At 37.8% G+C, this 24,250-nt stretch overlaps 1 long non-coding RNA gene and 1 pseudogene across 1 annotated transcript; one reads left to right on the top strand and one right to left on the bottom strand.

Annotated features, from left to right (window-relative positions):
* Positions 1-2,907: 2,907 nt before the first annotated feature.
* Positions 2,908-4,841, top strand: LOC144365003 (delayed-rectifier potassium channel regulatory subunit KCNS3-like; annotated as a pseudogene).
* A 2,691-nt stretch (positions 4,842-7,532) lies between these two features.
* On the bottom strand, positions 7,533-22,293 carry LOC144365005 (uncharacterized). The gene is made up of 3 exons (XR_013423257.1): positions 21,900-22,293; positions 10,105-10,227; positions 7,533-7,546 (listed from the first exon to the last, which is right to left on the bottom strand). It is a non-coding gene; the product is annotated as an uncharacterized LOC144365005 (long non-coding RNA).
* Positions 22,294-24,250: the final 1,957 nt, after the last annotated feature.

The following is a 24,250-nucleotide window of genomic DNA, read 5'->3' as shown; positions in this document are numbered from 1 at the left end:
ACTTGAATCAAACTGTGAAAGATGATGTATTAAGAACTGTGTAATGTTTTGAACGACCAACAATAATAAAAAAAAAACCCTTCCTTAATAGCTGTAAAAGAGACCTCAATATGTATAACATAAAATTAACAAGTGATAAAAGTATTGAGTTCTGAAAAAAAAAAAAAAGAAAATACAAAATGGCAGGTGAACTGGGTAAATATTAACAATAAGAACAGAAAGAGAAATGCAGAATGTAACAGAGTGAACCATGTTTTTCATAACAGAAGCAATTATTTAACCCAAAGAGAAATAAGCAATGTGGTACACTATAGAAAGGCCTTCTTGCTTTCTTTGAACACATAGTCAAGTGTAAAACTCTGAAAATGGAAATCACATATTAGTGAGAAGAGTTCAAAAAGATGCCAGGTACTGGATGCTGGCTAAGCCCCAGAAGGTGAGGATGAACTTGCATGTATGGCAGCAGCTTGGCCACAGGCATTAGTAACAGTCACACATTCCTGGCCTGGGGTACTGGACACGTGTGAGTAGGGACTGCACATCCTCTCATGACACTGAAACAGGGGGTGGCCTGAAACTGGGAATCCAAAGAAAGAAAATGACAAACCCTCTGGGCATCCTGTCCTCTTTCGTGCTCCCTGCCTGTTCCAGTTTCCTTGCGTCACTCATAAATTCAATGCCCATTTTCCTTCTCTCCTACTCTTCTTTTCTTGTTCTGACTTTTCTCACATGTACTTGCTGGTTCCTGTTAGGATTCAGCTTGTGTTTCTCTCTCTGAAGGAAACAGGCAAACACATTGGGAATGTGAAGAAACAAGGGAAGATGATACAACTGAATTTCCATCTCTAGGATTTTAGAAAGAAGCTTCTGCTAACTGGAATTCTGTGTTACACAGAAAAACTTGCTAAATCAAAAAATCTGCCCCAGCTTTCCTTCCCTAATTGTGGTATAATAATAACCAACAACTCATTTTCCTTCCTTAATTGCAGTATGAATTCTAGATTATGGTGTGCACGTGAGGATGTCTTCTGAGCTCTGCAAACTTCAAGCAAATGCATTAAAATATTTTTAATGGGAGAGGAATTCTGGCCTATATTTAGACTTAGTACATTTAAAAAACATAAATACCTAAAATTCTGGGGTCATTGATGATTCATGCTAAGGAACTGTGTCAGTGACTATGTGCACCGTTTTTTTAAAGCAAATAGTCACCCAGCAAAAAAAAAAACAAAAAAACCAAAAAAAAAAAAAAAACATGGAGTGTAAGTTCTTCTTATGAGATGCATGGCAAGAAATTGTAAATGTTGTGGCATAATTGAAAGTGCTATTCTGGTAAAGTTGTTTTGCAATGTAGAGCCAAATGAAGCCAAGAAAAAGGGGTTAACCAGATGGACAGACATAAAAGCAGAAGAAACAAACGTTTGAAGGAGAAATGATAGCAGAAGATTTCTACAGGGCAGGACTTCAGTGAAGAATGGCTACTGCAAGGACAGGATGAGAGGAGCAGAAGGGATTGGTCAGCTGAAGAGTGAAAGATCAGGGAACAGGGAGATGATAGTAGCCTGGAGGAATAGGAGACTAACTCAGGTGGGAAGGTGAAGTCGGCTAGGAGCTATGATGTCAATGTGGAGGTGAGTCTGGTGGTCCTGAAGCTCTCTGATCATCAGTAACCATCTGCTGCAGAAAAGAAAACAGATGGGTGAAGACAATAAAGAAACAGGAAGAAGTCAGTACAGCATGGTGGGAAAATCTAATACATTTCCAGGGTTTTTAAGGTACACAGGGTCAGAGCATCAATAACAGGACCCAGAATTGATGAGAGAAAACAAGGATGTTACACATGGAGGTGTAATGCTTCCTGAGTACACTGAAAGAAAGGAAAGAAAGCTGGTTATCAGGAGTGCAAGCATTTCATCAATGCTCAGATCTTAAATTCATACTTAGAAATAAAACATGTCTGACAATGTTCAGAGAGATGGTAAAAACTTAAGATCAGCTTATGTGAACTAGGCTAAAGTATTTTAGTTACATTAATGGCTCATACACATTATAAAAGTTGATATTAAATTTTCTTCAATATCTTAAATACATTGATGAGGATACAACCATTAAAATGTCATGTTTCTAAATAACACTTAAGACATAAAATATCATTTTTTAAAAGTTAAAAAATGGTGATTTCAATTTTGTAAAAGAAAAAAAAAATGCACCAGGACAAAAGAAGACTAAGGAGAGACACACCAAAATGGAAACAGTGTTTTTTCTGACTGATGGAAATATAGTTATTTATAATTTTAACATCTTTTCCATAATTTCCAGGTATAATTAGTGTATCTCATTTCATAATAAGAAAAAAGTTTAACACTCAGCAAAATAAAAATATAAAACTTTTAAAATTAAGAGATATATTCCAAGTTCAATGATGATATAACTTCTTTATCTCTTAGTAAATAATGTATAAAAAAATGAGAGGCCATGGGAAATAGTATGAGACAAAACAAAATTCTGAAGAAACAAAATGAACAATTCTATTTGCGTTTTGAAAAATAAGAGAAATGGGACTGACGCGGGCCACCGCGCTCTCCTCGCCGCCAAGCCCTAATCCCTGCAGCACTAGTGAGCAGCTTTGCAGAGCAGAGCAAGCCAGACGCACCAGGACTCCTGCAGGCTCAGGCGGTTCGTGTTGCGGGTGCCGGTCTATTCCCGCAAGGGACTTTGCATCCTACTGGGCACCTGTCTGGCGGCGCCCCCCATCTTGCAGTCCTTGGAGCGTGCCATCGCTGGAGTCCTAAGTCTCTGCCTGTTGCGTGAGCTGCGAACAGCCGAAACAGATAGTACCTGCATCTCTGGGTGAATGAAAAAGAAAGAAGCTCATGATTTCTACACATGACCCAGGAGTACCTTGGCTGAGGATTCTGCATCTTGCCAATCTGTGAGAGTGGTTTCCCAGCAGGTGCTTGGCTTGTACAACCAGAGTACAGGATTCTTCTCTACTTTCTGGCCACTAAATGCCTCTGTGCACTCCACGTTCCAAAGGGGGAAGAAGGGCGAAGCTTCTTGGATGACAATGGATGTTCTACTGTGCAGGATGAGGGCAGAGTGTGTGACATCACCACCACAAGGTTGCCTCGAGATCGTCCTCTTCCCCCTTCCCAGCCAGCTCTCAAATTCCTGGATCCATAATGGTGTTTGGTGAGTTTTTCCATTGTCCTGGACAAGATGAGGAACTTGTCAACTTGAACGTGGGGATTTTTAAGCAGTCTGTTGACCAGAGCACGCTCCTGAGGTTCCCTCACACCAGACTGGAGAAGCTGCTCACCTGCCACTCCAAGGAGGCCATCCTGGAACTGTGTGATGATTACAGCGTGGCCGATAAAGAGTACTATTTTGACCGGAACCCCTCCTTGTTCAGATATGTCTTGAATTTTCACTACACGGGGAAGCTGCATGTCACGGAGGAGCTGTGTGTATTCTCCTTCTGCCAGGAGATCGAGTACTGGGGCATCAACAAGCTCTTCATTGACTCCTGTTGCAGTGTTGCTACCAGGAATGCAAGGAGGAAAACCACAAGAAGGACTGGGACCAGAAAAGCAACGACGTGAGCACCCACTCCTCGTTTGAAGAGTCCTCTCTGTTTGAGAAAGAGCTGGAGAAGTTTGACCAGCTGTGATTCGGTCAGCTCCGGAAGAAAATCTGGATTCGAATGGAAAACCTTGGGTACTGCCTGTCTGCCAAGCTGATTGCCATCTCCTCTTTGAGCGTGGTGCTGGCCTCCATAGTCGCCATGTGTGTCCACAGCATGTCGGAGTTCCAGAATGAGGATAGGGAGGTGGACGACCCTGTGCTGGAGGGTGTGGAGATCGCCTATATTGCTTGGTTCACTGGGGAGCTTGCCATCCGGCTGGTTGCTGCTCCCTGTCAAACGAAATTCTGGAAGAATCCTCTGAACATAATTGACTGTCTCCATTATTCCTTTCTATGCCACATTGGTGATAGACACCAAGGAAGAAGAGAACAAGGACATTGAGAACATGGGCAAGGTGGTCCAGATCCTTCGCCTTATGAGGATTTTCCGAATTCTGAAGCTGGCCCGGCACTCCGTAGGACTTCGGTCTCTGGGGGCCACGCTGAGACACAGCTACCATGAAGTTGGGCTGCTGCTTCTCTTCCTGTCTGTCGGCATCTCCATCTTCTCCGTGCTTATCTACTCTGTGGAGAAAGATGATCACACATCCAGCCTCACCAGCATCCCCGTCTGCTGGTGGTGGGCCACCATCAGCATGACCACCGTGGACTATGGAGACACCCGTCCTGTCACCTTGGCCAGGAAGATTATCGCCAGCACGTGCATCATCTGCGGCATATTGGTGTTGGCCCTTCCTATCACCATCATCTTCAGCAAGTTTTCCAAGTACTACCAGAAGCAAAAGGACATTGATGTGGACCAGTGCAGTGAGGACCCACTGGCGAAGTGTCATGAGCTACCTTACTTTAACACTAGGGACATTTATGCACAGCGGGTGCATGCCGTCATTACCAGTCTCTCTTCCGTGGGCATCGTGGTGAGCGATCCCGATTCCACAGACGCTCAGAGCATCGAAGACAATGAGGATGTTTATAACACCGCATCCTTGGAGAATTGCACAGCAAAATGAGCAGGGACATTTGTGCCTGTATCTTGTGCCCCTTCCTGACATTAGGTTAACACAGCTTTATAAACTTTAATGGGTTTGTTAAATTCATTTAATTCTCAGGGCGTACCTTTTAGCCATAGTTGGACATTCATTGCTGAATTCTGAAATGATAGAATTATCTTTATTTTTCTCAGTGAGGTCAATGAAATGCCTCTCTCTTTCTGAAATTTATTTTTTACAAGAGAGAGTTGTGATATGGTTTTGGAAAAAAAAACAAAGTAAATGATATTGGGTGAGAGTTTTGTTCTGGCTTATGCATCATCCTGTATTTGCCATTTACTCACATTGAGCTAACTGTAAATAACTGACAAGTAGACTCCTAGGTCCAGCTGATGAAGACTACATGCATGTAAGATCCACAAAATGAGACAATGCATGTAAATCCATGTTTACGTCCTAGACATGGAGATTAGGAGCCTAATAAACTTCCTAATTCAGTATGAAAAACAAATAAGAGAAATGAAGACTTATCTAAGCAACACAAATACAAAGGCATATACTAAATAATTCAAATAATCATCAGCTTTGTGCCCAACAAAGAATAATAATCTTTGGAATAATCTCATCTCAGATGCACTGCCAGTGCTAAATAAAACTGAAATTGTCCTGGAAAAACATTTATCAAATGAAAGCAGTCACAAGGGGCTGGGGTTATAGCTCAGTGGAAGAGGACTTGCCTGGTATGTGCGAGGCCTTGGTTTGATACTTAGCACCACATAAAAATAAACAAATAAAGGCATTCTTCCCATCTTAACTACAAAAAAAAATTTAAAAATGAAAGCAGTCACAAAAATACTAGGTGTGATGGTTTAGATATCAGGTGTCCCCCAAAAGCTCATGTGTGAAACAATGCAAGAATATTTAGGGTTATGGGAGACATAACCTAATCGTGGATTAATCCATTGGAATGGATTAAATAGACAGTAACTGTAGACAAGTAGGGTGTGACTGGAAGATGTAGGTCACTGGGAGTGTACCTTTGGGGTTTATATTTTGTCCTTGGTAAGTACAGTTCTCTCTCTTTCCTGGTTTCCATGTCCCTTCACCATGTTGTTATGCCATTATATTCTGCTTCATCTTGGGCCCAGAGCTATGCAGTTGGCTGACCATGGATTAAAAATCAGAAATCATGAGCCAAAGTAAACATTTCCTCCACTTAAGTTTTTTCTGTCCAGTCTTTTGGTCACAGGAATGCAAAAGTTGACCAATACACCAGGATTACCATGCTTTTATTCATATGTATCATATATTTTTAAAATTTGTGCCCTATAACCTCCAGCAAGCACACTTGTTCCATTTTTATACAAACTTCTTAGGGGGGAATCCTGCTCATCTCCCATCAGTTTATAGGGAACTCTTACATTTGTTTTGAGAGAATCTTTTCTGTCCATGCAGAAAAAAAGGGACTCAGTTTCAACTACCCTATCCTGATAGAGCTGTGATAAAAGGTATCTCCAAGCCTTGTTGATCCCAGAAAGGATGGAAAATGAGACTGGGGAAACGCTAAGCTCTCCCTGAGGAGGGCCCTGCAGGCAGGAATGTCAAGGCAGTGACACATACAAAGAACACACAGTATTCCCCAAGGCCCTGTGGGAGCATCAGCTGGCAGCACTGACTCTAGGGCCACAGATTTCCACAATCTGTGCTGGGCAGAGGTGAAATAAGTGGCCTCCAAAGAGGAGAGTGTTGTAGTTTGAATCCAGAATCCAGTGTCTTGTGTTTCCAATATAGCAGTATTCCGAGGTGGGGTTTTTGAGAAGTGGCTGGATCATGAGGGGTCTGATCACATAGGTGGACTAATCCACTGATGGTTAAATGAACTTTTGGGAGGTGGTACCTAGTTGGAGGAAGCAGGTCATTGTGGGTGTGCCCTAAAAGGTTTTATCTTCCCCCTAGTCCCTTCCTTTCTCTCTTTGCTTCCTGGTATCCATGAACTGAGCAGCATTCCTCTGCCATGCCCATCCACCACAATCCTCTGCCTCACTTCAGGTCCAACAAAATGGAAGGCTGATCATGGACTCAAACCTCTGAAACCATGAGCCAAAATAAGTCTTTCCTCCTCTAACTTGTTCTTATCAAGTATTTTAGTCACTACAATAAAAAGCTGACTAATACAGGGAACAAAGATGGAGGACAGAGGAAAAAGCCTTTAAAATTTTTCTGTCCTTTTTCTTAGAAATTTGGTTCTTACAATGTATCTTACCATTTTAACAATAACGGAAAGTTAATTTTGTGACTCTATTTTAACCCTTAAAAACCCCTAACACTGTAGAATACACTTTTCTGAATTAATAATAAATGTCTCTGCAGTGCTAAAGCACTGAGACAGATATTTTGCTGCATTATAAATAAACTGTGCTGCTGCTTTTGAAGTGGCTTTGAACATAAGTAACAACAAGATAATCACACATAAAGCCATTATATAAAATGCCCACTTCCACTTAAAAGATCCAAGTCTAAGAGTTAAAATCAGAGTTCAAACTTCTTCTGGTAAGTGATATGTATCCTGAAATACCAAAACTTTAGTAATCTAGCACCAGGGACTAATTTCAAGAGCATTATTGTTTTGAAAGTTTGAAAGAATTCTTTTAACCCAAATGAGCTATCCAGGATACATCCAGTACATAGTGTGTTTCCAACACTGTCTAACTCTCCATCCACAATGACTAAAAACACTTTGAGGATGTGGGAAGCCATACCTGTAAGGTGTCAGGATTTCAGAGGTGGAGGTTTATCACTCTGGTTGTAAATGTCAGCAACAGGATTAGGAATGCTGTTCTTTGAAACCACCTGCTGATCTTGATCTGTAGAACTTTTGAAAGCTTTTTTCATGTTGATGTCCTGTAGTGACACTGTTTAGAGAAAAGTCCCCCATGTTAAATTATATAAGGATATATATTATATATATATATATATATATAATTATATAGAATTTTTAACCATTTAGGAATAAGTATCAATTGACCCACTATAGTAAACATCTCCTGCAGTAACCAAATGATGTTTTTTTAAATTGTTCATTTAAAACCATGCTTAAAGAAAATGACCGTCCCTCCTCGCTTAAAGGTAACAGTTTTCTCTAAAATATGGTCAAATTATGGCTTTTCTTCCTCTGTAGAGATCAAATTTTTCACTGGACCTAAGTAGTAGAGCTTCAGATTCTTTAAACAGTCCTTCTCAGAAACCACATGGGAATATAGTTATGAGTATAAAAGGCATGTAAATACATAGATTTCGGCATCCTAGGGGAAAACCTCAGTTAATAGTAGTTTAGTATAATACCTTATACTTGTGCAAAAATCGCACAAATGTAAATAACACATTAAGCTTTTACAACACTGACATTAAGGAAAGACAACAAAAGTTTCTTAACATAAAGTCCTAGAAACTGAGTAGCTTGACTTATAAAACAAAAACTATACAAAGGAGTCAAAATATCAGTGCTAGATATATTTCTTTCTTGTGTCTGTACAGCATTTACATTTTATTTGTTCACTCATCTGACCTTGATATAAACTTTTTGTGGAGAGTACACTGGTCCTATTAACCCACCAGCTTGGCCACTGAAACTAATTCAGGTTGTTATGTGACACAACATCTTCCAGCCTTCACCCCCGAGAAAAAAAAAAAAGGTGAGCTATATTTCCTATATTTCAGTCAAATATCTCTTCCACTCTCATATCCATATCAAGGAAAACAATAAGGTAAAATATTAATTGAAAAGGGATTGTAAAGACATGACACATACTATAAAATGTCATAAAATTTCATCTAGAGATTAACCTTTTCCAGCATAAAGTTTATCATAATCATTTCAATTCAAAAAGCCAACATAAAAATCTAATAAAGTTGAATATTAAAAATCACCTGTGCTGGGCTGGAGCTAAGTTAAAAAAAAAAACAATCACCTGTGCTATCAATTTTAAAACTGAATAATAGATTTAAGATGTTATGAATTCCTTATCTCAACTGACAAAAATGCCATTTAAATTTTTATTTTTATTTTTTTAATATTTTTTATTAGTTGTTGATAGACCTTTATTTTATTTACTTATTTATATGAGGTGCTGAGAATTGAACCCAGTGCCTCACACATTCTAGGCAAGCACTCTACCACTGAGCCATAACTCCAGCCCTAATTTTTTATTTTTAACTAGAAAATAAAATTCAAAACTCTGATTTAAAAGAGCATGTTTTTAGCTTCCTATTGTTGGAAAAGTCAGAACATTCATAATGGATATTGATACTAATTTAATTTTACCCTTGAGCATGAACAAATATACTTTTTAAAATAATGAGGGATAAATTTCACAAATAAATTATGTTTTTTTAATTTACAGCTTATTTTTATTGATACTACTATAAATAGGTATAATACAAAAATCAAATGCTGGGATCATTTTAAAACAATGAGAGAAATTCTAAAATAATTTAGAAATTCTAAAAATAATTTGTAACTTGAATGTTTTTCTCAAAGCAAATATGAATGGTGTATCTTGCAATTTTTTAGCAAATTTATTCCAGTCTAATCTCAGTCTTTCATTCAAAAAATACTGAAAATGAAATTTTTAAAATGGAATTACTGATAGTCTAAATTTTATTGCAACTGCCACAATTTTAGGAAATATAATCAAAATGAAATATAATCAAAATGCTTTTCAGTTAACTTACATAGTGTTTGGTTAATGTTATTTTAAAACCTGAGCTTAAAGGCCTTTGGTAACTGCTATTTCTGAGATTAATAACATTTTTTAAATTGGCAGAATCACCAAGATTATTCATAAGTATCAACCCTAACAATTAGGCTAAAGGTTTTGCTCTTTGGCATGATACACCTATGACCCTTTCTCTTGGTTGGACTATCTCTTTGGATGGTTCTGTTTTAGGCAAGAATGTATTTTCAAAATAACTACCATTAACCTATATTAGGACTTCCACTACTGAATATATTTGAAGAAGCCTTTATATATATAAAATAACAAATGCATGGTGTATGAGATAAACAAGATATGAATGTTTTCATCACTAATTAACACAATGTTGTAGGGTTTTCCTCACTATTCTTCTAGGAAACGATGAGATGAAATGTCAACATACTACCTCAAGGAAAAAGCAGTAATTACACTGCAATTAATTACTACCATCTTGTCAACATCACTTCTAGCTCACTGCTTTCACGCAATTACCTACCCTCTTTTTTTTTTAATATTTTATTTTTTTTATTGTTGGTCGTTCAAAACATTACACAGTTCTTAATACATCATCTTTCACAGTTTGATTCAAGTGGGTTATTAACTCCCAACTTTGACTGTGGAATCCAGTTGGGTAACTTTGACAGCAAGGCGATCAATTCTGTCTTGAAGAGAATTTGCTCTGATGTAGAAGTTGTTAGCCTCATTAAACAACTCACCAAATATGTCTTCAGCATGTTTGCCTGTAGAGGAGAAGAAATGGAGAAAGCCATCTGCTAAGGAGCTGTTGAGCTGCCCCCGCACAGCCACACCAGTGCTTATTAGTGTCAACACCCAGGGTCCTGTGCAAATGAGTGTAAAAATGAAGTATCACAGTCCACGGCCTTAGAACTTTTGGAATTTATTAGATATTTATATATTTGAAAAATTGATAAAAAGTGGCAGAATTCTAAAATAGACAATACAGAATCTTCATCACTGCCTGAGTAATCACTCAAGTTGTGTCCTGCTAAGTGTGACTTCTTTAAGGAAGAAAAAAATTCTCATTTTGTATGTTTTAAGTATAAATACGATTTTAGGAACTAAACTTCCCTTTTACCCCTCAAAATAATTAAATAAATCATATTTGACCTTAAATTTACCTCATTCACAATGAGAAACATTAGATATTTGGTCCTGCTGTTTTTTTAAAAAAAATATTTTTAGTTTTAGATGGACACAATGCCTTTATTTTATTTTTTATGTGGTGCTTGCTGGGACCAAACTCAGTGCCTCTCACATGCTAGGCAGTGTTGCACTACTAAGCTATAACCCCAGCCCTGGTTGGCTCTTTACAATGGCATTATGTTCTTCTAATTTATATTTGGAAATCTAGAGACAGTGATGTGTGATTTTACACTCTCTAAAAATCAGTATTTTGAATTTTGAGTTAATTTTTTTTCTGTATGGTCAACTCTATGTTCCTTTGAGTGCTAGATATAACTAACTCTCAACTTTTCTTAAAATGGATTTAATATTTCCGAAGATTTAACAAAGAGACATAAAATTTAGATCCTCTTACACTGAATTTCCAAATCCCAATACCTTCCTTTACACATTCAACAAATGTTTAATATCTGCCTATTTCATGTAAGGACTTAACTTCTATGACAGAGATACCTATTATTTCTTTTTATTTTCTTTTTCCATCAATTTATTGCTGAAATAACAACCCAAACATTCCAGAAGAAAACTTCAATGGAGCAAGCATAACACTAATATTTTCTTGGTGATTTACAGTTTACTGAGCACTCTCATAGCCAGTTTCTGTTCTCATTGCTAAAATCCATCAGACTGTGAACTTCCAAAGAGCAAGAACCTTGTCTGTGTGCTCAATGTTGCAGCCCAGTCCTAGAGCAAGGCTTCCCACACACATACCCCTTCAACAAGTAAATGAGTGAGGCCCAGAGGCTATCAGGGAATTACTGTTTTTCATTTTCCAGGTAATTAAACTGAGGATCAGAAAACTAATCTTTCTAAATCTCTTGACTGGCAAGTGGCAAAAGCAGATGAAACAAAATCATGGTCTACTAACTTTTAGATCTATGCTTTTATCATTTACTTCACTGAATCTCCTTGGACACAAAATACAAAAGAATATGGGAGATCCTCAAAGAATTAAACATAGAATACCAGTATGATCCAGCAATTTCAGTTCTGGGTACATGTCCAAAACAAGTGAAAACAGGGACTTGAGAAATACTTGTACACTTAGGTTCATTGAAATGTTAGTCACAACAACCAAGAGGTGGAAGCAACCCATATGACCATCAACAGGTGAAAGTATAAACAAATGAAATATTCAGCATTCAAAAGGTAGAAATTCTGACACATGATTCAACATGGATGAACCTTGATAACAAGGGAAATAGTCACAAAAAGATAAATACTGTGATTTTACTGAGATGAATTACTTAGAGAAGTTAAATTCTTACAAACAGAAAGTAGAATGGTACTTGCTAGGGGTTGGGGAAAGAAGGGAATGGGAGTTGTTTAATGGGAACAGAGTTCAGTTCTTCCACAAGATAAAAAAATTCTCAAGATCTACTGCACAATTTCAACATTCCCACAGTATTGAAGTGTACACCTAAAAATGATTAAGATGGTAAATTTTGAGTTACGCATATTTTATCACTATTAAAAATGAAAATTTGGGCTGGGGTTGTGGCTCAGTGGTAGAGCGCTTGCCTAGCATGTGTGAGGCCCTGGGTTTGATTCTCAACACCGTGTATAAATAAATAAAATAAAGGTCCATTGACAACTAAAAAATTTTTTTAGATGAAAAATTTAAAAGTTTCAGAAGAAAATCATAAAAATTAAGGATTCTACACTGAAACAAACCTCTCTTCCCCTCTTTACTCTGAACTGTTAACAGCCTCTTTCTCTATTTTTTCTGCAGTAAAGATTCCAAATAACAACCCAAACATTATGTTTTTTATTTCTTTTTTTTTTAATGTGGTGCTGAGGATCAAAGCCAATGCCTCTCACATGCTAGGCAAGCACTTCACCAATGAGCTACAACCCCAGCTCTTGTTTATTTAGTGATAGTAGGGTATAAGGTGGTGAGAGAGATTCCAGTTATTTTTAAGATGACTAAAATCACAGCAGATTTGTAAGAAAAGAAAAAGCAAGTAAAGTGCTTAGATTTTGGGCTGCCACTGTATGCATTGTAATGCTAGTGATTAGTTTAAGAAAGAGAGTGAAGGTAGTTGACAAGAGGGCTTGCACAAAAGGCACAGATATGGTGGGAGGAAGCAAGTGGGTTTAGGGACTGCAAGAACAATGTTGTATTGATAGAACAAATATCAAACAGAAATTTGGTCATAGGACTTGCCAGATGATACTGAGTGGCTTATATTCTATCCAAGTCCCTTTCCCCATTCTTCCTGGCATTTTTGCCCTACCACTCTATTAAACCGTTCTCCTGCCTCAGAAGACCACTTCCTTTTTAAGTCAAGGGCCAACTCTGGGCCTTATCTGGTCCATGGTTGCCATGTCCCCCTTTGCCAAGTCTGCTCACTTGCCTGCCTCACACCTAAATCCTACCTGTTGGCTCCTCCTCAGCTTCCTCCCCTGCCCAGACTAGAAACTTCTTCATATAAACCAATGGCTCAGGATCTTGGGGGTTTACTTTTATTTAATAGAAATTCTTTTTGCTATTTGGCAAAAGAAAAAAAAAAGTTATTTGTGCTTAAACCTAGTGTTTCAATATTTCCAAGAAGTTTGCTCTTAAAAACTAGTGACAGGGGCTGGGGCTATAGCTCAGTGGCAGAGCACTTGACTAGCATGCATGAGGCACTAGGTTCGATCCTCAGCACCACATAAAAATAAACAAATAAAGGCATTATGTCCATCTACAACTACCAAAAAATATGGAAAAAAAACTACTGACAAAAATAGATCTCCATGTCAAATATTTCAATCCTCTCCCTTTCCTGTCAACATTCGCTTGGGCATCTAATCCAGTCTAATGGCTTCAAATACTCTCTCAGTGCTTATAACTCCTCACTTCTATTTCAAGGTGCACTCCGCCTGAAAGGCATACTCATATATTACACTTCTACTGAACAACATCACCTGGGTGTCTAATGAACAATCCAAACTCATGTTCCAGAACAGAATTCCTCATTTTCCTTCCCAAGCCTGCTCCTTTCATCATCTTCTATGCTTGAAAAGTGACAACTGCATCCTTCTTGTTACTCATGCCACAGCCTTAGGGGTCATCCTTGACTCATCTTGTTCTCTCCCATCTATTGACTCTCCAGCAAACCCTCCCCAAGCATACTTTTGCATAATAGACCCAGAACCTGAACATCATGCACCACCTTGCTGAATCCCACCCTGATCCAAGTCACACTCACCTTTCCCCTGGATATCACTTACTGCCAAAAAATTCACTTCCCATTATTCACCCAGACACATGCCCCCTTCAGATCACTTCCTATAGAGCAGCAGAGTTATCTTATTAACCTTAAGTTAGATCCTGGTTCTTTTCTGCATTCTTAAGTCCCTTCTGTTCCTTGCCATCTCACTTAGATTAGAAGCCAAAGACCAGGAAATGACATACAGTTCTCCATGATCTGGCTCCACTGACTCTCCTGGCCTCATCTCCCATACCCCTTTGCGCACACATTCCATGCCCATACACTGGCTTCCTCGCTGCTTCTCAGACATGCCAGTGTACTCCTTCTCCCCAGTCTTTTGCATTTCCTATTCCTTCTGCCCAGGTCATTTCTGTTTAGCTCTCTCACTTCATCCAGCTGTATGCTCAAATGTCACCTTCTAAGTGAGACATTTTAGCAACCCTAGCTAACTGTATCACCTCATCACATACATCATCACACCCCTCCCTCATCTCCTCACTGCTAGAGTTTTCTCTTTAGTGCTTATTACCATGCAATCAAGTATGGTACTTTTATGTGTTCTCACAATTTATCATCTGTCTTCCCCACTAAAACATATGATCCACGAAGACAAGAATTCTCCTCAGTTTTGTGCACTGCTCTATCAATCCCCTGTGGCTACAGCACACCTTGATTATAGGTTTTCAGAAAATATTTTGGAATATATGAATAAAAATGCATTGACTGAGTCATCACCCAGTTAATTTAAAACTGACCCTTCAGGATGCAGACTAGGGTCTGTAAGAATAGATGTCCTCTCTGGGCTCCCACAATCCCATGACTCTCATAACTCTAGTCTTTATTTCCCTAAGCTCTTTGAGGGCATTAGTTAAGCTTTTGACCTCTATATTGCTTTTGCCGAGCAAAAAACTCTCTGTCACTGAGCAAAAACAGTGATCTAAACCAGTGTCTTCTTGTTAACAAGTACACAGCCAGCTAATGTTCTCTGCTTGAAGTTTGGAAAATGCTGAGCTAAACAGATTAAACATGTTCCTATCCCTTAGGACATCTCAAAATCTTTAACAGGCTAATATGTGTATGTGCTGGGAATCTGCAAGAGGATTCTAGCATACCATGCTTTCAAAGTGACCTGGCTTAGAAACACCTAGTCACATCTTTCAGAACTGCTGTTTTATAACACTCTCTTGGTAAATGCTGGGTGCCTTGCAGATGAGCACATGTTCCAAATGCTTTCGTATCCAATGGTTAGTTCTTTATTTCTGAATATGTGGCATAGTCAGGTGAAACTAATTTTTGTTTTCCTACTTGACAATTCATAATTCATTACATATTTTATATAAATATATACATATATATTTCAGTGCAATCTCACAATCTCCTGTCCTTTCCCCTTTAACTACACAGAAGTCTAATTTAGAGGGAGAACATAGATCTCCAAAAAGATGGGAGTGTATGTCACAGCCTCTTGCAAAAGTTATAGCAACATTTGCAAAGCATTGTGACTATTATTGAGAAAAACTCTCTGTACTCTCTGCTAGATGCTATATAAGCAGAAAAGGATAAGTAACATGTGCCCTCTCCTATCAATGCATAGCTCTATTTGAAAAGCAAGCAATTGATACTATAGTTCCACTTGGAAGCTCTTGATTTATAGAGAAACACAGAAATTAAACACTTGTATAATTAATATTTTGCCAGCTGCTGAAAGCTGACAAGTGACTAAGAGGAAGGAAATGAAAGGAATTGCATTTTTTGATGAACAAGAATAAAGTGTTGCAATTATAGTCTTCAGTTTTGCAAACAGCGACAGATTTTAAAAGCAGAATCCTAACTCACTCTTTCAATGGCAAGTCCATTAATAGTTAAACTAAAAAAATTCTGGATTGAATTAGCAACCATACTGAGGGAAATGTAACTTACTCATTCATTACTGGCAAAGGTTACAATTCTGGACTTATTCATACCATATGAACTTGTTTCCAGCTTGAGAAATCTATGTTCCAATTACCCCCACATAAAAATGTTGCATGGATTTCAACAATATTCTTTCTAAGCATTTTATAAGAAGCTAATGAACACTGGTTATTAAACATACTCAGTTATTCAGCAAACATTCATCAAGCACACACTATATGAGAGGCATTATATCAGTGGACTGAAGAAACACAGCAGTGAACACAGTCAAAGTCCCATGAAGCACATATTACAGTTGGGAGAAACAGACAATTAAACAGATAATGTGACAGCTGATAACAAAACACCCTGAAGAAAACAGTAGGAGACTAGAGAGTGGTAGAAGATATTCTATAGGAGTATACAGGGGAAGAATCTTCCAGGCAGAAGACAGAAACATGCTTGGTATGTGTGAGCAATATCACGGAGGCCAATGTGGCTGGAAGCCAGTGAGTGGTGGAGAAGAAAAATAAATGCCCTCCCCTTTGAGGGGTGGGTGACTACAGTGGGAGTAAAGAGACCATCTGGGAGGATCCTGACTAGCAGGTGAGAGGTGATGGTGACTTAGACTAGAATAGTAGCAGTGAGACAGGCAGCAGGTGTACAGATTGACAAATATTTTGAATATAACTGATCTCATTTGCTTTTGGATTGGATACCTGTTCTAAGAGACAGAAGAGACAATCCAAAAGCAACTGGTAGAGTGCTCATTTGCTAAGACAGAGGGGTTGGGGAAAAGGAAAGAAAAAGAAAGATAAATTTAGTTTTAGACAAGTTGAATCTGAGATGCCCATTAGAAATCCAAGATGCTATCAAATGGGTAGCTGTATACGTGAGTTTGAAGTCTAGGGGAGAGATCAGAAATGAACACGTACATTTGGAAGTCATAGCATAAAGATGGTATTTCAAGCCATGACACTCGAAGAGCTTGCCTAGTTGAATGGGAACAGGCAGAGAGGAATTTCCATGACTGACCTCTGGAGCACATCAACTTACAGGGGTTGGGAAGATCAACAAAAGAAAGTAATATCAAATAGCTGTAAGGCACAAAGAACAGCAAAGTGAGGTAGTTCAGAAGCCAGATGAAAAATGTCTCTTCAAAGGCAGGAAGTTATCAATAGTCCAATGCTACTAACAGATTAAGTTATAGGACTGCAATTGATCGCTAGAGTCAGCAACTTGAAGGGCACTGATAATGTTGACAAGCACAGTTTCAAAAGAATGGGAAGGATAAAACTTTAACTGGGACAACGACAATAATGAAAGCAGAGATATTTGAGAAATAAATAGTTTTTTGAAGGACTATTGCTGTGAAAGGAAGCAAGAAATAGGGCAACAGGGAGAGGACAATCTGCGGTTTAAGCTGGGAGATTCCCCTGCATGTTATATTTAATAGGAAGGATATACATAAGTGGGGGTTGGGGAAGATGCAGAGAAGAAGGAAGGAAGGTAAATGTAGTCCTAGAGTGAGCACAAGGGTGTGGGATCCAGTGCTCAAGTGGAAGAGATGGTTTGGATAGGAGTAGGAACAATTTATTATTAAAGGAGGGTGAGAGGATACACCAGTACACAGCCCTCATAGTGGGTTGATATGTCAAAACACAGATGTCAAGATTTCCTGATTGCTTTTGTTTTACCAATAAAATAAGCAGAGTGGCCATCAGTGTGGGGTAGTACAGGATTAAGGAGAAGATATGAAATAAGCACTCTGATAAGAATAACAAAACTAAGAAATTATATCAATATTGTTCAGCAACACTAAGAGTTCATATGAACAAAGTGCATATGATATTAGATCTTTATTTTTGAATATAAGCATTTAAAGCTACAAATTTCCCTCTAAACATTTAACAAAATCTCAAATACACTGATATTTTGTGTTTAATTACCACTAGAAATAATATCTAATTTCTGTTTTGAATTCTTTGTTGACACAGTGAGTAAAAAGATACTGCTTGACTTTCCAATAATTGAAAATCATCTAAAACTATTATTATTCCATTATCATCATATTCTATATAGTAATCTTTTTAAAACTTATTATTTTACAGCCTAGCATATGTTCCATATTGGTGAAGTTCCATGGAAAATTAAAAGAATGTGCATTCCACAGTTTGAGAGTCCAGTATATTCACATCAACTAAGTTAGATTGGTTCGTAGTGTTTAAACCTTCTACATCATTCATTCCTGCATGGAATTCGTAGCTTAAAAGATGAAAAAAGTCAATGAATAAATGACTTAACATTAAATTTCAAAGCCCTAGAAAAAGAACAACAAATTAACACCACAAGCAGTAGAAGACAGGAAATAATTAAAATCATAACTAAAATAAATGAAATTGAAACAAAAAAACTGAAAAAATTGACAGAACAAAAAGTTGGTTCTTTGAAAAATAAGTAAAACTGACAGGCCCTTAGCCATGCTTATGAAGAGAAGGAAAGAGAAAACTCAAATTACTAACATATGTAATGAAAAAGGAAATATCACAACAGACTACAGAAATTCAGAAGAGAATTAGAAATTATTTCAAAAACTTGTACTACAATGAAATAGAAAATATTGAAGGCATCGACAAATTTCTAGAAACATGATTTGCACAAATTGAATCAGGATGATACACACAATTTAAACAGATCAATTTCAAGCAAGGAAATAGAAGATGCCATCCCAGAAATGTACCAACCAAGAAAAGCCCAGGACCCAGTGGATACACGGCCAAGTTCTAGAAGACCTTTAAAGAAGAACTATACCAATGCTTTTCAATTTACTCCAGGAAATAGAAAAAGAGGCAGCACTTACAAACTCATTCTATAAAGCCAATATTACCCTGTTTCCAAAACCAGGAAAAGATACATCAAAAAAAGAAAACTTCTGACCAATAGCTCTATTGAACATAGATGCAAAAAATCTCAATAAAATTTGAATACAAAAACATATCAAAGAGATAGTATACCATGATCAAGTGGGTTTCATCCCAGGGATGCAAGTGTGGTTCAACATGTGGAAATCAATAAACATAATTCACCACATCAAGAGACTTAAAGATAAGAATTATAGGATCATCTCAATAGACACAGTAAAATACATCACCTCTTCATGTTCAAAACCCTAGAAAAATTAGGGATAACAGGAACATATCTCAACATTGTAAAGGCTACCTATGCTAAGCTACAGGCCAATATAATTCTAAATGGAGAAAAATTGAAGGTATTCCCTCGAAAAACTGGAACAAGAGAGGGATGCCTTCTTTCACCACTTCTATTTAATATACGCCTTGAAACACTGGCCAGAGAAATCAGACAGATGAAAGAGATTAAAAGGATACACATAGAAAAAGAAGAACTGAAATTAGCACTATTTGCTGATGATATGATTCTATACCTAGAAGACCCCCCCCAATTCCACCAGCAAACTTCTAAAACTAGTAAATGAACTCAATGAATTCAGTAAAGTAGCAAGATATAAAATCAACATCATAAGTCAAAGGCATTTCTGTATATCAGTGACAAATCCTCAGAAGAGAAATGAGGAAAACTGTCTCATTTACAATAGCCTTAAAATAAATAAAATACTTGGGAATCAAGGAAAGAGTTGAAAGACCTATACAATGAAAACTACAGAACCCTAAAAAAAGAAATTAAAAAAGACCTTAAAAGATGGAAAGATCTACCTTGCTCTTCGATAGGACAAATTAATATTATCAAAATGACCATACTACCAAAAGCACTGTACAGGTTTAATGCAATTCCAATCAAAACCCTATGGCATTCCTCACAAAAATAAACAAAAAAGCAGTCATGAAATTCATATGGAAAAATAAGAGATCCAGAATAGAAGAGTGAAGCAGGTGCTATCACTATACCAGACCTCAAACAATACTACCAGAACAATAGTAACAAAACAGCATTGTATTTGCACCAAAACAGACTGATAGACCAATGGAACACAGAGACTAACCCACAAAAGTACAATATTTGACAAAGGTGCCAATTGGAGAAAAGAGCCTCTTTAAGAAATTGTTCTGGGAAAACTGGAAATCCATATGCAACACAATGAAATTAAACCCCTATCTCTCACCATGCACAAAACTCAACTCAATATGGTCAAGGACCTAGAAATAAAACCAGAGACTCTGCATCTATTGGAAGAAGTAGGGCCTAATCTCTATCATGTGGGATTATGCCCCAACTTCCTTAACAGAATCCTATAGTGCAAGAATTAAAACCAAGAATCAATAAATGGGATGGACTCAAACTAAAAAGTTTCTTCTTAGCAAAAGAAACAATTTGTGAGGTGAATAGAGAGCCTACATCTTGGGAACAATTTTTTACCCCTCACACATCAGATAGAGCACTAATCTCTAGGGTATGTAAAGAACTCAAAAAGCTAAACACCAAAAACAATCAATAAATGGGCCAAGGATCTGAAGAAACATTTCTCAGATGATACACAATCAACAAATATATAAAAAATGTTCATCATTGCTAGCAATTAGAGAAATGCAAATCAAAACTACTTTAAAATTTCATTTCACTCCAGTCAGAATTGCAGCTATTATGAATACAAACAACAATAAGTGTTGGTGAGGATGTGGGGGGAAAGGTACATTCATACACTGCTGGTGGGACTGGAAATTGGTACAGTCATTATGGAAATCAGCAATGAGATTCCTTAGAAAATTGGAAATGGAATCACTAACCCAGATGTCCCTCTACTCAGTATACACACAAAAGACTTAAAAACAGCATATTTTATTTATTTATTTTTATATGGTCTATCAACAACTAAAAAAATATTTAAAAAAACAGCATATTACAGGGACACAGCCACATCAATGTTTATAGCAGCACAATTCACAATAGCTAAAATGTGGATCCAAGCAAGATGCCCCTCAATGGATGAATGAATTAAAAAATTTGGTATTTATACACAATAAAATATTACTCAGCAATAAAAGAGAATAAAATCGTGGCATTTGCAGGTAAATGGATGGAGTTCGAGGAGATAATGCTAAGTGAAGTTAGCTAATTCTAAAAAAAAAAATGCCGAATGTTTTCTCTGATATAAGGAGACTGATTCATAGTTGGGTAGGGAGGGGGAACATGGGAGGAATAGACAAACTCCAGATAGGACAGAGGGGTGAGAGGGGAAGGGAAGAGGCATGGGGTTAGAAATGATGGTGGTATGTGATGGTCATCATTATGCAAAGTACATGTATGAAGACATGAATTGGTGTTAATATACTTTGTATACAACCAGAGATATAAAAAATTGTGCTCTATATGTGTGATATGAATTGTAATCCATCCCGATGTCATATATAAATTTAAAAAATTAATAATTAAAAAAAGACTGGGCACCCTGGGATCTTTTAAATCTCACATTTCTCCTAAGTCTACAACAACAAGGCAATCACAGTATAGGCTTTTTCAGCCTGGAATGGTCCTCCTTTGCTTCTATGTGTGAGTTTCTGCCTGATTCTCTGTATCTGCATCTGGCTGATTTGGGGCATCAGTTTGTCCTTTGACCATAGTTCTCTGATGATCTAAGAAAGGTGTTTTTTATTTTGTTCATTTTTTTCTCTTATTGGATGATGGAGTGACTTTCAAGTCCCTTAAAAGCTAGATCAGAAACTGAAAGTTCCTTCAATATATTTTTCAAAGGCATGTATATATTGCATTTATGTCATATAACACTTTTAAATTTTTAATATTTATATATGTTTATATCCTTTTATTTATTTTCATATTTTTTTGGTATCAGAGTGTGGGTTCTGCATTTTGTGTAGACTGAGATCATAACTTGTTATGTACCATATTGTTCATTTCATGGTATACTCTGGAACTGGATCTTGGCAATGCAAAAGTGATGGGTTTTACAGACAGAACGATCTTGGTTCAAAATTCAAATTATAAGATGGACATAGTCACTGACTGACAAAATTCTCAGGAGGTTTAGAGGCAAGAAGAGGAGTCTTTTCTGCCATTTAAGGCCTTATTGGCAACATCTGCCTTTCCCTGACATTGGGCGCTGGGAAGGTGGAACCTATCTAAACTCAGTTTATAGAAGGAGGGAAATTGCCTAGAACAACGCAAATTCAACCTGGGATACATTTTCATGAGGCACGTATTCCTAGAGACAAGGGCTTTAGCTTTACCTTCAGACTATTTAGGAGCACAGTCCCCCTCATGATGGTGGCTTCAGATTTTTCCAGAAGGTAGCCTCCTATGCAATGCCAGCTTGCAGAGTACTTGACTTAAAGACAGGGTAGTGTTTCTCCAAAGGGCAGGTCATGCTGGGGCAATGAACTCTTTCAGTTCTGCAAAAACCAAATATTCAAAACAGTCGCTGAGATTTCATCCTGACAGTCATGAGCATCCTTTTTGTCCTGGACTCATTTCCAACAGACCAGGTGCTTTGGTGGGAGTGGAGGAGGCACTTGCTTGGTAGGGCTGCTGGTTGGAGCCCCAGATAGTTTCAAATTGCTCTTTCCTTATCTGATGTTTTCAGAAATGCAGCAGACCATGTCCTAGCAGTCTTAGTCCATGTGGGCTGCCACTGGCAAGGCTGTAGGAACAGAGCTGCAGAAGCATTTTGAGGTGCATATATTATTAACACATGCCACAGATGCTTGACCTGAGCTGCCATATGTAATGTTTGGCCTGCTGGGTTTCTGTTTTGCTTTGTTCCCATCCCTTCTTTCTATACCATAGTCCCCTCTTTTTTTTTTCCTCTGGTTATGCTCCACCTGACTATATTTATCATCTAGTCGGTCCATGCAGACCAGAATGGACTGATTAAGTTAGGGCTCTCACAATCAAATCATTTTAGCTCCAAATATTTGTACATCAACAGGAGTTTGTGTGTGTGTGTGTGTGTGTGTGTGGGTGGGTGGGTGTGCGCGTGCGTGTGTGGCGGGGAGGAATCCTCATATCCAAACCATAATAGATTGTTCTCTGATTGTCCAATTCCTGGTTCTGAATAGTTTATAAAAGGAAGGCAATATTCCAGACTGCAGAAATCTGATAAAGAGGGGCAGACAGGAATATTTATTTAGGACTGATTGGTTTTCATATCAAAGGCATGATCACAGGTAAATTATTTCTTTTTCTAGGAATTCATAAACCATGTGAAGGGCAATTTTGCTTCCTAAGAACACAATATTCCAATGTCAAAGTATCATAAAATATTGACGTAAAATATAACAACCACTATTAAGATGATAGTTGTAAGACATTCTGATTTTATTCTTTATTCCTCAAATGACCAATGATTTCAACATTTCATGTATTTTTTGCTTGCCTTGTTATTTCATTGAATGCATTCTTTATGTGCTATAGGTTAAAATTCTTTATGAGCTACGTTTTTTTTTAAAAAATTATTTTTAGTTATAGTTGGGCATAATACCTTTATTTTATTTGTTTATTTGTATGTGGTGCTGAAGATCAAACCTAGCAATTCACATGTGCTAGGTGAGTGCTCTGCCTCTGAGCCACAAACCCAGCCCAGAGCTATATGTTTTAAAATTTCTTATATAACATGCTTTTCTAATTTGAACAGCAGTTTACTTTTCTTTTTCGTTTTGATAAATTACAATTTATTATTTCTTCTCTGATTAATGCTCTTTATGTTGTGTTTCAGAAATCATTGCTAACCCACACACTTTCTGTCTTGTTCTAAAAGTTTATGTGGTTTTCCTTTATGACATGTTCTAAAAGTCATATAATTTATGACATTACATGAAGTCTCCCATTGAAGTTGTCTAACATTTTTACAGTGTGTACAATGTGGACCAAGTCCCCCTGCCCCATGTATATTCCCGTATTCTTTTCTCCACAAAAGTATACTTTAACATTTTCTCTTTTGATAATCAATAGGCCATATAAATGTGGGTCTACTCTGGACTCTCAATGTTTTCCACTACATTGATTTATGTGTCTTTATGGCAATAGGGTTGTTTTGATCAGTATAAACTAACAGCATATTGGGAAGCATAAGTCCTTTTTCTTTCTTCATATTTTTTCACACTTTTCCCCTAAATTCCTTGCATTTGCACACAGACTTTAGAATTTGTAGATTTCTACATAAAATCCTTAGGATATTATGCAGAAAAAAGGGATATCTGAAGTCTATTGAAGAATGAGGAAGGTATGACTCACAGCAATGAAAGAAGTGTCTGCTAGTTCCAGCAGCCAAGTGGCAAAGACTGCAGTGCTGCCTGCTCCGTGGGCCACCTGGGGTGCTCCTCTCTGCTGGGAGGGAGAGTTGGGGGTGGGGGTAGGTCTTGTGGACACCCATCATCTGGCAGCTTTTGCCCACTGGCCGCCAGGCGAGGCCCTCCCGCTGGAGGACCCCATGGCAGCGGCTTGTGAGGACCCAGACTCTGCGTGCGGCTAGGTCTCCAGACCCTATCTGTCCCCTCAGGAAGGACTTCGTGTGGTGAGGAAGGTGGCAGGGGCTGCCCAGGAGCCCTTGGAGCCCGTGGAGCCTGCACATCCGGGCCCTGCG

Source organism: Ictidomys tridecemlineatus, chromosome 6 (genome assembly GCF_052094955.1).
Source record: "Ictidomys tridecemlineatus isolate mIctTri1 chromosome 6, mIctTri1.hap1, whole genome shotgun sequence".
Classification (NCBI taxonomy): Eukaryota; Metazoa; Chordata; class Mammalia; order Rodentia; family Sciuridae; genus Ictidomys; species Ictidomys tridecemlineatus.
This window is presented reverse-complemented; position numbering and strand designations above follow the sequence as displayed.